Source organism: Macrotis lagotis, chromosome 1, assembly GCF_037893015.1.
Source record: "Macrotis lagotis isolate mMagLag1 chromosome 1, bilby.v1.9.chrom.fasta, whole genome shotgun sequence".
In the NCBI taxonomy this organism is placed as follows: Eukaryota; Metazoa; Chordata; class Mammalia; order Peramelemorphia; family Peramelidae; genus Macrotis; species Macrotis lagotis.
Window position 1 is genome coordinate 26,033,921 of NC_133658.1, and position 15,685 is coordinate 26,049,605.

Genomic DNA, 15,685 nt, shown 5'->3' on the forward strand with positions numbered 1-15,685 from the left:
AATGAGGGTGGAAAAGACTTTTGAAAGGCAAGGAGATCGATTTCCAGGGTGGAGCCAAGGTGCTGGAGCAAAGCTAGGAAACTCTGGAACTGTACACAATTTTAAATGAAGCTTCTATACTGACTTTAAAGTGAAAGATCTCACAAAAAAGTGAAACAAGTTCTCAACCCAAGATGTCAAGGAGAATCTTTGGTAAAGGCCTAGCTCTTCTGGTATAAAAGGGAAGTAAGGCACAGCATAGCTAGGAGAGCAAGAAAGCCAATGGGGAGTTCTTTTTTTTTTTATTTTTTCTTTATTTTTTTCTATTTATACATTACTAAAATATTCTTGTTCAAGAGTGAACATAATACCACCTCCCCCACAAAAATATGAAACCTCATGAAAAAATAAAGAGGAAGAGAAAAAAATATGTTTCAGTCTGTATTCTGATACCATCAGCTCTGTCTTGGGTGGATCATATTCTTTATCATAAGTCCATCACAGAAGTTTACTTCCATATTTTTCATATTTGCTATTGCTGATTGTAATTCCCCCATCCATTCTTCCCCACTACCATCTATTATATTTTCCTCTCTCCTTTCACTCTGTTCCTCTTCTAAAATGTCCTTTAGGGTAGCTGAGTGACACAGCCAACAGAGCACCAGTCCTGGGTCCAAGAAGCCCCAAGCCCACATACCACCCCAGAGATCTAGCAACCACCCAGCCCTTTAGTACTGGACAGGTCACCCAATCTCAGCACCCTGCTAAAGGTAAAAAATGAAAATGTATTATATCTAACTGTTCTCTCCTATGATCTACCCTCTCCTCTATCACCTACATCCCTCCTTCTCCCTGGTATGGTACCCCTTTTCTCCTTTTTTCCTCTAGATGTCTACACCCTATTGAATGTATATGCTGTTTCCTCTCTGAGCTATTTCTGATGAATGAAGGTTCTCTCATTCCCCCTCGCCTTTCCCACTTCCATACCATTGTAAAAATTCATTGCAAAAAAAAATCTTTTATATGAAATATCTTAGCCTATTCCACCTCTCCTTTCTCATATTCACAATACATTTCCCTTTTAGCCATTGACTCCATTTTTACAATATATTGTATCTTCAAATTCAGCTCTCTCCTGTGCTTCATCTATAAAATCTACTTCTACCTGCTCTATTAAATGAGAAGGTTCATATGAGTATTATCAGTATCATTTTTCCATGCAGTAATACATTCAGTTCATCATCATTAAATCCCTCATAATTTACCCTTCTCCTCCACTCTCTATGCTTCAGCTGAGTCCTATACTTGAAGGTCAAACTTTCTGTTCTGCTCTGTTCATTTCAACAGGAACATCTGAGATTCCTGTTTCATTGAAAGTCCATCTTTTCCCTGGAAGAGGATGTTCACTTTTACTTGGTAGTTGATTCTTGGTTGCATTCCAAACTCTTGCCTTCTGGAATATTATACTACAAGCCCTACAAGCCCTTGATATAGTTGCTGCTAAATCCTGTGTGATCCTGACTGAAGCTCCATGATATTTGAATTTTGTCCTTCTGGCTGCTTATACTATTTTCTCTTTGACTTGGGAGTTCTGGAACTTGGCTATAATATCCCCGGGGTGTTGTTTTTTGGGGATCTCTTTCCAAGGGAGATCAATGGATTTTCTCAATTTCTATTTTTGCCCTCTGCTTCTTAGGCTATCAGGGCATTTTTTCTGTAGAAATTCTTTAAAAATGAGGTCAGGGCTCTTTTCCTGATCATGAATTTCAGGTACCCCAATAATTTTTAAATTATCCTTCCTGGATCTGTTTTCCAGATCAGTTGTTTTGTCAAGGAGATATTTCACATTTTCTTCTAATTTTTCATTCTTTTGGTGTTGGAAGTCTGTGTAGGACAGATTGGAAGGGAAGCCACTGGACCCAGGGGACCAAACAAAGCATTTATGGCCTGGAAACTTGAATTATCTCCATTAAAGTGTGAGATATTTAAGGACAGGTCTGCATTTTTATTTTTCTTGTATCATCAAAGTTTTACACAATGCTTGGTACATATTGGGGGTCTTGATTTCTCACAAAGTCATCAGCTTCCTTTAGCTCCATTCTACATCTAAAGAATTTGTTTTCCTCAGAGAGCTTTCTTATCTCCTTTTCCATCTGTTCCAATTTTGCTTTTTAAAGCATTCTTCTCAATAACTTTTTGAACTATTTCATCCATTTGAGCTAAACTCGTTTTTAATATGCTATTTTCTTCAGCATTTTTTGAATCTCCTTGACTAAGCTGCTGATTTCATTTTCATGTTTTTTCATGTATCTCTCTCATTTCTTTTCACAATTTTTCATCTACCTCCATTACTGGATTTTCAATATCTTTTTTGAGTTCTATCATAGCCTGAGCCCAACTTCTATATTTCTTGGAGTGTTTAGATGCAGAAGTTTGGACTTTCTCATCTTCAGATTGAGTGTTTTGATCCTCCTTGGGATCCTAGACAAAGTAATTGTCAATGGTCTGGTTCCTTTTTTTTCTGTTTACTCATTTCCCCAGTCTGTGGTTGGTTTGGGGGTGTTTTCTGACCTTTTGATTTTAATTGGGACAACCCCTGGAACAGGACTCTGGGGCTATGACCACATTCAGATCCTAATCACAATCCAGGCCCCCCATAGTGCAGGGACCCTCCCCCCACCCCAGCCCTGTGGCAGAGGGGTGCACTAGTGGTCATTCACAGACCAGGAGAGCAGTCAGAACTTCACACACTGAGGACATCTTCCTTGCACTTCCTTACCTTTGGTGGACTGAGCACTCAGGGAACAGCTGCCTGGGGGCTCCTGCTGTCAATGTTGAAGGCCAAAGCAAAAAGGGATGGCAAAAGATGAGATGGATGAATATTGTTAAGGAAACAGTAATTGCAACTTTGGAAAGTTGAAACATTTTGCAAAATGAAATGTTTAGGAGACAGTGGAGGATAGAAGGTCCTGGATTGTAATGTTCCATTGGTTATGAAGAGTCAATATGACTGAATGATTGAACAACAATGGTTATAGAAAAAAATTATTTCCTATGACATATCATTATACTTTTAGATAGTTGATAACTTATTGCCTATAGTATTAAATATAAAATTCTTAGGATGGCATTCTAGGATTTCTTTTTTGCAACCTTATTCATATTTCTACCTTTTTGTTTACTAAGTATTTCAATCAAATAAATTACTGAACTCTGTTATCTCCAGCTGTCGAAAAACTCTTTCTTCAATTGTCATCTGAAGTCCCATTCCTTTAGGGAAAGCTAAGTTGACAAAATAGAGAGAATGTTTGATCTTCAGACAGAAAGACTTGAATTCAAGTCCTATCTCATTTAAAATGTAGTCCTGTACAGATAATTCAATGTTGACTCAGTTTTGGGGTCTATGAAATAGGTATAGAGTTGAAAATATTAAAGTGATATAAAAATGTAAAATTATATTTTAACATTATTATCATGTCAATCCTTGGCTATCCTAGGTGATCAAGATTTCTTTATCCTTCGTTTTCACTATAATGTTTAGATTTCTCCTTTGTTTGGGTTATTTGGCAGTTTGAGTTAAATAACTTGTCAGGAAGTGCCTGAAGTTAGATTTGAACTCATTTTCTGACTCCAGAGTCAGTACTCTAGTACTCTATCTATTGTATAATCTAGCTGTCCCTCTATTTGTTTCTATAGCATTCTATTTTGAACCACAATACTTATCTATAAGCTTTTGTCTCTTTTCTTAGAGTGGAAGCTCCTTGTTGGTAGAAACTGTCAATGTCCACCCAATCTGGGGACAATTATAATCAAAATCCCACAATCAAAATACACTCCTTTTTTGGGTGGGGGAGGGTTTTTGGGTTGCTTCTGATTCTTATTAGAAAGCAAAAAGCTAAGGAGACATTTTCAGTTGATGTCATTTTTATATCATTCAAATGAAGAATAATGAGAGTAGGTTTGCTATTGTCAGCATCACAGAGAGTGGGACTCTACAGTGGAATGTGGTAAGTATAAAAATAAGAGAATGCAAGGAGATTTATTATAATCAGAATAAATATATAAACTCCATTGAAGCTCCTGAAAAAAAGTGAATGTCAATAGTCTGCATCAACATCAATATCATAGTATTTCAGAGACTACAATAAGAAAATTTGGGTACCTAAGATGAAACTGGATTATACAGAGTGGTAAGTAATGATGTTCAGTTGATAGATAAATACTAAAGAAATTTCGGTTGAGGAAATTCTGATAACCGTTCAGCAAACCAATTGACAAGCACTTATTGGGGGTGATGATCAACCTTAATAGACTTGCTCATTTCATTGTTGCAACGATCATGAACAATTTGGGGATATCTGTGATGGACAATACTATCTGTATACAAAGAAAGAATTGTGGAAATTAAACAAAGACCAAAGACTATTACCTTTACTTTTTTTTTTAAAAAGGTATCTTAATGTGTAATTTTACTATCTCTTATATTTTATTGTTTTCTGTAAGAATATGATTTCTCTCTCAACACATTCAATTTTGATCAATGCCATAGCATGGAAACCAGGATGGGGGGAGGGAAGCAAGATTAGGGGGAAATTTGTAAAATTAAACAAACCTTTTTAAAAAACCAAGCTCAGGGGCGGTTAGGTGGCACAGCACCAGGAGTACCTGGGTTCAAATCCGGCCTCAGACACTTAATAATTACCTACCTGTGTGGCCTCGGGCAAGTCACTTAACCCCATTTGCCTTGCAAAAACCTAAAAGAAAATGAATAAAAAAACAAGCTCTTTTTAACTATTTACAGTGTCTCAGATATCAGGCTAAGTTCTGGGGATATAGTAAAAGGCAATAATAGTTCCTGCTCTGATTGAGATCAAATCTATCATTGTGGCATCTTGTGGTTGCATTTTCTTCTGGGTGAAGAAGTAACATAGGTACTAAGATCATGATTCTAATGTTCTGGGCTACAAGGAGGGTTATGACCTAAGAATGATACTATAATGGTATCCATCAGTCTTTGGGTTGCAAGGAGTTATGTTTACTGACAAAACTGTTCATGTTAATTGGGTCAGTAACCAATGATAAGAAATTTTCCAAAACTAGAATTTTGGAGAATAGATAGTCTCCTTTTTTACTCCCATTTTAATTCCCATTAACCTCATTTTTATCTCTATATGATCTTATTCTGAATAATGAGAATTTGGGGAAAAATCAGTACTCATTCATTCCAGAAATCACAACCCACCAGCTTTTTCCTCTTTCATTAACACAATTTTAAAGATGGGGAAAGAAAAGGCATTCATAAACAATGAACTAAATAATTTAATTGATATTTTACTTTTTAAAAACATATTATGAAGGTTTTCCAACATTCATCCATATGATATATATATTTTAAGATAAAAAATTTCCTTCCATCTTCCCTCCCCCCCAGCAGTGCACAGTCATATTAATATTGTACATATACATTTGTGCCAAACATGTTTACAGATTAGTCACTTTGGGTATGTGGAATTAGAATTAAGGGAAAGATTTTTTTTTTAAAGTGAATGCAATGTTCATCAGATTCTGAAGGATTTTTGTTCTTTTTCTTTTGTTTTTCTTCCTCTGAATGGGGAATAGCATTATCCATAGTCTGTGTAATAGGGCTGTCCTAGCTCTCTGAATTGCTGAGAGCAGCTGCATCTATCAGGACTGATCATTTCACAATGTTGTTATTAATGTGTACATTATTCTTTTGGTTCTGTTACCTTCACTTAGCATCAGATCTTATAATCTAAAACTTTAATGATACAAATGAGCAAGTGCCCACTTACAGGATACATGCCCTCCCAACTCTGTAATGCTGTTCAGACATCCTGTTTTGAATGATGATACATCTGTATCATAGCCTGCCTGCTAGCTTGTCAACTCTATGAAGAGTGGCACTGTTTCCTATTTACAGTTATCTTCTCCAATACTTAGTACAGTGCTCTGTATAGAGTTAATAGTAAATTAAATTGAAATTGGAACTCTTTACCATGAAACTTTTGGCCTAAATATCTTTCCAAAGAGAAAAAGGACCAAAAACCAAATTCCTCTGTTGAAGATTTAGAGTGATATTAATCTGCATGAGGGTGTAGAGTCTCTGGTGATCAAATCTTTATGCATATAAAGTTTGTTTGATGGAACTCTGGCCTCAACCTTGGCCTCAATGGAAGAAAGGCAGAAAAATGTAGAAAACAGAACTGTACTTGGGCTCAGAGCCTCCCCATTAACAAGAACATTTCTTCTTTTATAAAATGTTTACTGCCATCACACCTAAGAGCTGATAAAGTATAACTACTGCATATAATTTATCTCTGTAATAAAAATAATTACTTTAATGTGAAAGTTTTTTCTTCTTACTTTTGAAATGAAACTCAAAATCTATTCCTAATATTTTTAGCTCCCACTTGACTATCTGTGAACTAATTTTGCAAAAGCACACAATATTATAACCATTTACTTTGGCAATTTATTGAGTTGCATTAATCTCTGAGACTTCTCCTAAAACCATATTTAATGGGCATGTTAAATATCATAAAACTGACAAACTGCTCAAGGATAAGACAAAAATGTTCCACCATATGATCTAGGCATCCAAATCTCATTGATATGATTTCAGACATTCCCTCAAATTATCATTCTGGTCACTATGGGAGTTTCATTACAATTTATAATGATTCTGTTTTCAGAGAAAGTTGAGGGAAAAGACAAAAAGGCAAAGGAGTAATTAGGTATTATTTCAAGGAATACCCACTGTCACCTAAAAATCATTAAGCTAACAAAATCTACCTAGTATTTTCCACCATTTTGAAAGATCTTTAAAATTACTTATTTAAAAAAAATGATACTCTTAAAAGAATAGAATTTGGAAAATTTTGGGAAAAAAAAGATTAACTTATTTATTTAAAAACTGGTTAAGATTTCAGGGATCTTTGTTTAAAACAATAATTATTTTCTTATTTATATTTGGAATTCAAAAATATTTTCATCAAGGGGTAGGTATAATTGCAAAACTCTTTCTGGAAAACAAGAACCTATGAGACTTGTGACTTCAATTCTGTATGTATTTTGGCAATCTTTTTAATGACTGACCAAAAGATTATAGATTAGGTTCTAGGAGGGACTGTTACAGGTTCTCAAGCCAGTTCCCTCATTTTTTCTGATAAGTAAACTGTGGTCTAGAGAGGTGAAGCTGATTTAGGTAAGGTCATACTAAGAATAAATGAAATATCCAGACTGTATCCACATCTTCAGAGTTCAGATCTCTGCCTGTTACTTCACTTTTGTGGCAGCACCTAATTAATTCACAGGTACCACATGAAGATGGACCCAGAAGATCAAGGGCCAAAACAAATGAGAATTCCCATGAAAAGGAAACCTAGGTGGTATAATAGAGGGAGCCATACTTTGGATCAATAAGACTTAAATTTGATACATTCAGGCAATATTTTCTAAAACTCAGTTTCTTCATATGAAGAATGAATGGATTAGGGTTGATGAACTCTGAGCTCCCTTCTAGCTCTGAGATATAAGGGTTATCATCTACAGCAGGAAATTATATCCATACTAGGAAGACCTAGTGTTCAACCATTCCCCCAACCCTTACCTGTGGTTTGAAGATGCTTTAGCATCTACATGGTCCACATGTCAGTAAAACTGCCTCAGGAAACAGACTAAACCAGTTTGAGGACACCAATAGGCCTCAGTCCCAGTGGTGAGTTAGAATGATGTCTCACCATACATATGAAGACTTCCCCTAGGCAGAATGGTTGAAAACAGCATGTATGAAAACAACATGAAGGCACCTTAGGTAGACACTGTGGAGGACTCAAGAGTTTGATAAGATAATAAAGATGCTGAAGTCATCCATTGCACTCTTGGGGTATCACCAGTCATCCTGACTTTTGTAATGCATTAGATTTTGATTATTCTGTTAGAGAAAGTGAGGATGGTGAATTTGTGCAATTCTGCCTCACATAAATCTAATGCATTCAGAATTAAAGATACCATTCCATGATGTCATTTGTCCTGTTCAAAAATAAGGGACAAATATTATTATAGTAGTAGAATTACTAGTACTAAGAGGTAATAGTAGTAGTAGTAGTAGTAGTAAACATTTTTTAAGAATCTTATTTATATATTAGACTTCAAGATTCTTAGGTGAACAATTTATCTTATTCAATATTTGAGTAACTAGGTTCTATGGTTGCAACTTACAAAAAGGACAAACTTAATTAAGATTTGTTGAATAGAAGACATTTGAGTACTGAAAGATAAGGAAACCCTTATATGATCATTATAATTCTCACTTATAATATAAATACCCTGTAAATACTGAAGAATGGATTTCTTTCTCTTAATTCAATTTGAATAAATACAAGAAAATATTTGTTAAATTCCAATTCTATTCCAGACATTATATTTGGTGCTGATATCTTAAAGCAAAATTGAGACAATCCCTTTCCTCAAATCTTTTTATGGGGTATGCACATATACAAGTTTGTTCATTGATTGAATATTCAAAGTAATAAAATATCCTTTCAAGATGGAGAAAGCACTAATAAGGAGATCTTGAAAGGTTGTCTGTAGGATGGGACACATGAAATATATTTTAAGGGCTTCCAAGATGGAGAAGAAAGGAGGAACTCAATCTTAATAATGAGAAAAATGTAAATATCTACATATGCATATAGATATGCATATAGATATGCATATAGATGATATAGATAGATAGAGATAGAGATAGAGATAGAGATAGAGATAGAGATAGATGATATAGATATAGATATAGATATAGATATAGATATAGATATAGATATAGATATAGATATAGATATAGAGATAGAGATAGAGATAGAGATAGAGATAGAGATAGAGATAGATATAGATGATATAGATAGGAGACTGAAGATCTGACACACAAACAACTAGCAAACCAATTTGACAGGGACAGAAACAGTTGTCAGTATCTATAAATTGCATATTTGACTTTTGCTGAACCTCCAAATCAATATAAAATCCACAAAATTTCATGTTGAAGATATAAAAATGAAAATTTTCTTTTTTTTTAAGTAAATGAAACTGCATTTCTCAGAAATTTTATGGTAGAAACTAAGAGATTCTATTCTGGTGTGAATGAAAACACAAATTAAATTGGGTATAATTTTTCATTTCATAAGCATGTAGGATACCTGTGATTATTTGTCTGTTATTTTATATTATCACTGAAAATAGCATTAATTTGCATAGATTTTAATGAGTGTAATATATATATCATAGCCCTGCCCATCATCTCCAGTGCAGGTTTTGTTTTAAGGAAAGAAATTGTTCATGACTAATATGGAAATATGTTAAGTATAAGTTTACATGTGGAATCTATTTCAGATTACTTGCTGTCATGGGGAAAGGGGGAGACTGGGAGGCGGAAAGCAAATATGGAATTCAAAAACTTACAAGAAGATGAATATTGAAAACTATCTTTGCATGTAATTGGAAAAAATAAAATAAAATAACTTTTAAAAAGAAAAAGCATTGTTTCTAAGAGGTCTTCTTGTTTCCAGTGGTGATAAAAGAATAAAATGCCAGTTAGAATGTGAGTCTTCAATTCTAGAGTTGTAATTTCAAAACCAGGCAACTGTCCCTAGAGAAGCAATTCTTTGACTCACCAGTTTCAAATTATTTTGCAGTCATGGAAACTTATCACTTAAACATCATTTTGGATGAATTCTATCTGTAAAATCATTTAAGGTGATTTTGAATGCTTACTACTAACAGTGCCAAATAACATAAGGATGATTTTAAAAGACAAATTTCTGTTCAATTTTATTTCAATAGAAGAATATTACAAAAACTCAGTGAGGAGTGGATTGGAGGCAGGATATTACATTTAAAAAGGACATTAAATCTGGAATCTGAATACCTAGGTTCAATTCCTAAATCTAAGATCTACTATCTGCCTCCTTAGGTCTCAATTTTCTCCTCTATAGAATGAGAAAATAGAACCAGATGAACTCTGAAATTTCTTTTACTTCTAAATCTTTGATCTTTTAGTTGTGTCATACCAATAAGTATTTGACTATTGATAATAATATTATGTTCTGTGACTCATCTCATTAAGTACTCTGGGCAAATAACCATTTTCCTCTTACTCATGCAAGCCAATATTTCAAGGACTTTTTTTATTTCATCACATTTTGATTTTTTAAAATTCAAGATTTACATTAAAATTATTTAATTTTTTTGGCAAATAGCTTTGTAATCTTGATGCTATCATAAAAGTAAAATGGAACAACCAAGCCGGAAGAAGCAGTATTGACTGATAGAGAACAGACTTTGTACTTAGGAAGACTAAGGCACTTGAAATGTTGCACAGATTGTGTAACCTTGACAAATTATTTAAACTCTTCAATTTCCTGAGTTACTGTCTAACACTTTAATAATAGTAACAATGTTTGTCCTTCATTTTCTTTTTTCTTTTTGTTTTTGCAAGGCAGTGGGTTAAGTGACTTGCCCAAGGTCACACAGCTAGGTAATTATTAAGTGTCTGAGGTCAAATTTAAACTCAGGTCCTCTTGATTCCAGGGCCAGTGCTCTATCCACTGTGTCACATAGTTGCCCCTGTCCCTCACTTCCCAAAAAAACCACAACATCAGGGAGGTGATGCCTTACAAGCATGCCCATTGGATTTGAGTGAAAGTGATGCTATGCTAAATCATCAGTCTCACTTTCTCCTCTAGAGTCATCTCAGTCCTGTGGTCAGATATGAATCAGGACAATTGAAGATGTCCCTGAATTTGACGTAATCATGGCTAAGTGACTTGCCCAAGGTCATACAACTAGCAACAGTCAAGTGTCTGAGCCTAGATTGGCACTACCGTCCTCCCGACTACAAGGTCAGTGCTTAAGGGTAGCTAGGTGGCACAGTCAATGGAGTACTTGCCTTGGAGTCAGGAGGATGGGAATTTGAATCCAGCCTCAGACACTTACTGGCTGTCTGACCTAGGGCAAGTCACTTAACAATGATTGCCTCACATCCAGGGCCATCTCCAATTGTCCTGATCCATTTCTGGTCACAGGACACAAATGGTTCAGGAGAAGAAAGTGAGACTGGTCACAGTACCGTCCCACCTCATTCAAATCCAATTCATGTGTTTGTCATCGTATCACGTCCTTGATATCATGACCTTCTTCAAGAATGAAGGACAACTATTATCATCATCATCATCATCATTATTATTATTATTATTATTATTATTATTATTATCTAACATTGGTTAATAAAATACTGGCTAATCTCCACTAGTAGAGAAGCTCCTCAAAATGGCATCAATTATCTGGTCCAAAAATTTGCCTGAGGCAAACAGCATCTTAGATTCCTGGCCTTGGCCTTCAGAAGAACTGGGGTTCAAATCCCATAACTCTGACTTTGACTAGTTGTGGGACCAAGGACAAGTCACTTGTGCTCTGATCTATAATTAACTCTTTAATATTTAACTTTTCAATTGTAGGCAAGTTATTTTATATCATCTGGTCATACCTCTCCTTTTATAGAAGTGGAAACCCAAACTCAGACAAAGGACTGTCCTCTCCAAGTTTTGAAAAGTAGCCAGAGAGCTTAAATTTAAACTCAAATTTCAGTCCAAATCAATTCACTCTCATCAACCCTATTCAAATACTATACATTTTGCTAGTCATTGTCTAATTCTCTTTCCTCCATGACAACATTAGCCTCTCACAATTCTCTTCAGAGAATGAATGGCTGCATTTTTTGTGACCATAAGAAGAAAAATACAGTTTTGCTGTGTGTGCTTGTCTCCCATTGCAACTTTTTTTTCTTCCCAAACCTCTTGGGCTGGAACAATCTAAGAAATGCTGCCTTAGCTTTTCTGTGCAAAGAGTAAGCCTGGAAAATAATGAAGTCATATAGTAAAGTGAAAGCAGAAAGCTTCAAGTGATGTCAAAAACAGTTAGTGGAAACCTGGGCTGAGAAGGGAGATTTATTATCAAGAATTACAGGTGAAAGTAATCCTCTAGAATATAGTCTTCCATTTCATATAAACAAGATGAGTAATAATTGTTATTATAAATGTTGGAATTTATAAAATACTTTAAGATTTACAAAGTTTATATATATATATATATATATATGTATATGTATATATATAAAATTTTATTTCATACAATAGTCCTGAAGAGTAGGTCAATTAAAAGTGCCATTTACCTGTCAGGAAACTGAGTTTGGAAGGAACTTAAATGACATAATCAGAACTATACAATTTGAAAGGTGCTACAGTAGGATTTGAACTCAGGATGACTGGACACTATCAACACTTTCTCCACGATGCCATCTAGCTATTTCTAAATGGAAACTATATAAAATAATGATAAGAGTTCTGAATTTATAGTCAGAGGACCGGGATTTCTGATGTATAGGGTCTGTTTATGTAATCTCATATTATTCATCAAACCATTCTTAATTTTAGTTTCCTTAGATAGAGAATAAAGGTATTGAGTTGAATGACATATAAGATGCCTTCTGGTTACAGTCTCTGAACCTGTGAACTCTAATAAGGTTAATGTTATATTGTTGTGGTGGTTCAGTCATTCAGTTGTGTTTGACTGTGTGACACCATGGATTTGCTGTGAAGACTTGTCTGGAGAATGTGTCCTTGGGTAAGCTAGAAACAGGATTATAACTGGTCTTTGTTTTCTTAACAAAGAGACTGGACTGATTTGCTATTTTTCTCCAGTGGTACTCCATTTGATAGAAGAATAATGGAGGTAACCTACTTGCCTAGGGTCACACAGTTAATAAATGTCTGAAATCAGATTTTAATTCAAATTTCACTGAAACCCAGTGTTTTATCCATTGTTCTACATTGCTGCTCCAGCTGATGCTATATTTCAAAATAAATTTCTATTATATATTTTATACTGGCTTGAGGAATTTGGGGGTGTTTGGGTTCCACAAGAATGTGAAGGGAAAAATGATAGTTGACATTACCAAGGGTGGAATCTGCCTATATTGTTGTCTATGGGCAGGTACTGAATTAAGACAAAAGATTTAGTCTCAGTTTTATCAAAAATTGAGATTAGGCCAGGTCTGCCCCACCTAGTTCTAAGTTAACCTAAGGTCTTTGACCTTCTCCTTTGCACATGCTCAAGGAGGTAGCTGTTCTTGCTCATTAGTGTAATGAGCATGGCTGAAAAATGTATGGGAGCCAATGCATCAATTAGACTATGACCCCAGCCAATGATTTGCAAGAACGGGTAGGATCAAAGCCTTTCAAACTTCATAAGAGCCCCAACATTTCTGAGATTCCTTGGCTTTCTTCCACCTTGAGAGAGGTGTGTCTGTTTCTTAAGATGTCTTAATAAAAAAAATTAATCACTCTGGACTAAGTATTCATGAGCCATTAATAATAAAACTAATGCATAGAACTTCACTAATTTTAAGCCACCATTCTACTGCTATCATGAATACATTCCATTAAACAATAGAATATTAGAGTGGAGAGAGAGAGAGAGAGAGAGAGAGAGAGAGAGAGAGAGAGAGAGAGAGAGAGAGAGAGAGAGAGAGAAAGAGAGAGAGAGAGAAATTATGAAGATATAAAGACTTTGATCTTTCCTCACTCCTCATCTTTTTTTGATCTCTCTGTAACTTTGACATTTTTTATCACCCTATTCTCCTGGATATTTCCTCTCTAGGTTTTGATGACACTACTGTCTCCTTTGCTTGTTTAAACCTTCTTCTCCTCAACTGTATTTTCATCCTAGTCATCCCCAGTAATGAAGAATGCCCTACAGGTCAGTCTTAGACCCTTTTCTCTCAATATACTATCTCACTTGGTGGCCTCATGAGCTCCCACTGACTCAATTATTATCTCTAAATAGATGAGTCTCAGATCTATAAATTCAGCTCTAATCTTTCTCCTAACCTCCAGTCTTATATCTCCAACTTACTATTGGGCATTTCAAACTGGATTAGTTTTAGTAATATTCTTATAGATATCTCAAACTCTACATGTCTAATACAAAATCTTTATCATACCCCCCCCAAAAAAAACCTCTTTCTTCTTTCATAAATCCCAATTGTTGGAATCATCATTTTCCTAGCCACTGACTTTGTGTCATCCTTGTCTCCTCTCACTCACTCCCACATTCCATATGTTATTTTGTCATGTCATCTCTGCCTTTAAGATATTTCTTGTCTATTCTTCTTCTCTATATGCACATACATGTCACATATAGATCCTCAGATTCTCAAACCTCAATTATTATTCAATTTACTCATTGCTCCTCACTACAATACATTCTGCACTCAACTACCAAAGATCTTTCTAAAGAACAGATTTGTACTATCCCCCTCTGTCTCTCTCTCTCTATCTCACACACATATACATATATGTATATTTATATGTATATGTGTATATATATATATATATATATATATATATATATATATATGACACACACACACACATACACACACACAAACACACATTCCTAGTAAATGAACTCTCTTTTACCTTGAGGAAAAATATTTTCTGGTTTTAAAGCCCTTCATAACCTGGGTTCTTCTGACTCTTGCAGACCCTTACATTTTTCATTTTTCATTTCATTTCCATACACTCTAATCCAGAGAAGCTGGCCTTTTGTTGTTACTGAGACATGTCAACACCCACCTCTACACTATGAATCTAATAGTTGTCTCCATGCTTGAACTCTCTCCTTGTTACTATCTCTCCACCTGAATTTTCCTAGATTTCTTGAATATTCAGCTCAAATCTTAATCTTCTGCAAGAGACTTTTATCAATCCTGGTGCCTTCCCATTGACATCATGTTCCATTTACATTGTGTAGATCTTGTATATAGTAGTTTGCATGTTGTCTCCCTTAATAGACTATGAGCACCTCCATAGCCAAGACTGGTTTGGCCTTTTTTGGTACGTCCAGGGCTTGCCACAGTACCTTAAATATATGGTAAATGTCTTTATGTAGATATCAACTTTAGCACTAACTGAAGGGAATTATACTTGAAAAAGAAGATTTAATAATGATTGCTTCTGCCCTTTGATAATACAGTTGGCACAAATCATTGATATGGGTCCAAGGACCTCATCCCTCCTCCCATTTCCCCTCCATGTGCTATAGCATGCCAAATAATAGAGTCAAAAAAGACAGGAATGGCCACATCCCTTTTGCTGATTCTTTCCTATTCCAGCAACTTACTTGTCTAGCCACCCAAAAGGCTAACCTTTGTCATGCAAAGATGATATAAGCAGATAATCAAGAGAATGAACTAACTGACCTTCCTTTAGGGAAAGGTCAGTCGGGAAAATTCTTTGGCTGATTAGAGTCATTACCTCTATAAACCAATATCATTCACATGGGATCACTCCCACCATCTTAAGGTAGCTCTATGTCCCTGTATGATCAGATTGAGATGATCAAAATTATGAAGAGAAACATTTCCTATAATCTCACTTGCCAGCAAGAGTCACCTTTTGAGCCATAATGGGTTAATGGTTGCTTAAAAGATCTTCTTTTGAATTCTCATGGATTTCCCTCTCCTTCTCCCATAAGTATTACATTGAGTTAAAGAGAAGGGAACCTTTTGTTTTTGCCAAAGTCCATTTGGATATTTATAACATCATTCTAGGAACATACAAAATTATCAACT

General features: G+C 35.1%; 1 protein-coding gene across 1 annotated transcript in view; it reads left to right on the plus strand.

Moving 5' to 3' along the window:
• The window catches only part of CTNNA2 (catenin alpha 2), a 1,546,517-nt gene that overhangs the window by 12,793 nt on the left and 1,518,039 nt on the right, over positions 1-15,685 (plus strand). The window contains exon 4 of the mRNA XM_074196107.1: positions 612-749. The gene's annotated coding sequence lies outside the window, so the exon portion shown is untranslated. The remainder of the gene's footprint in view (positions 1-611; positions 750-15,685) is intronic.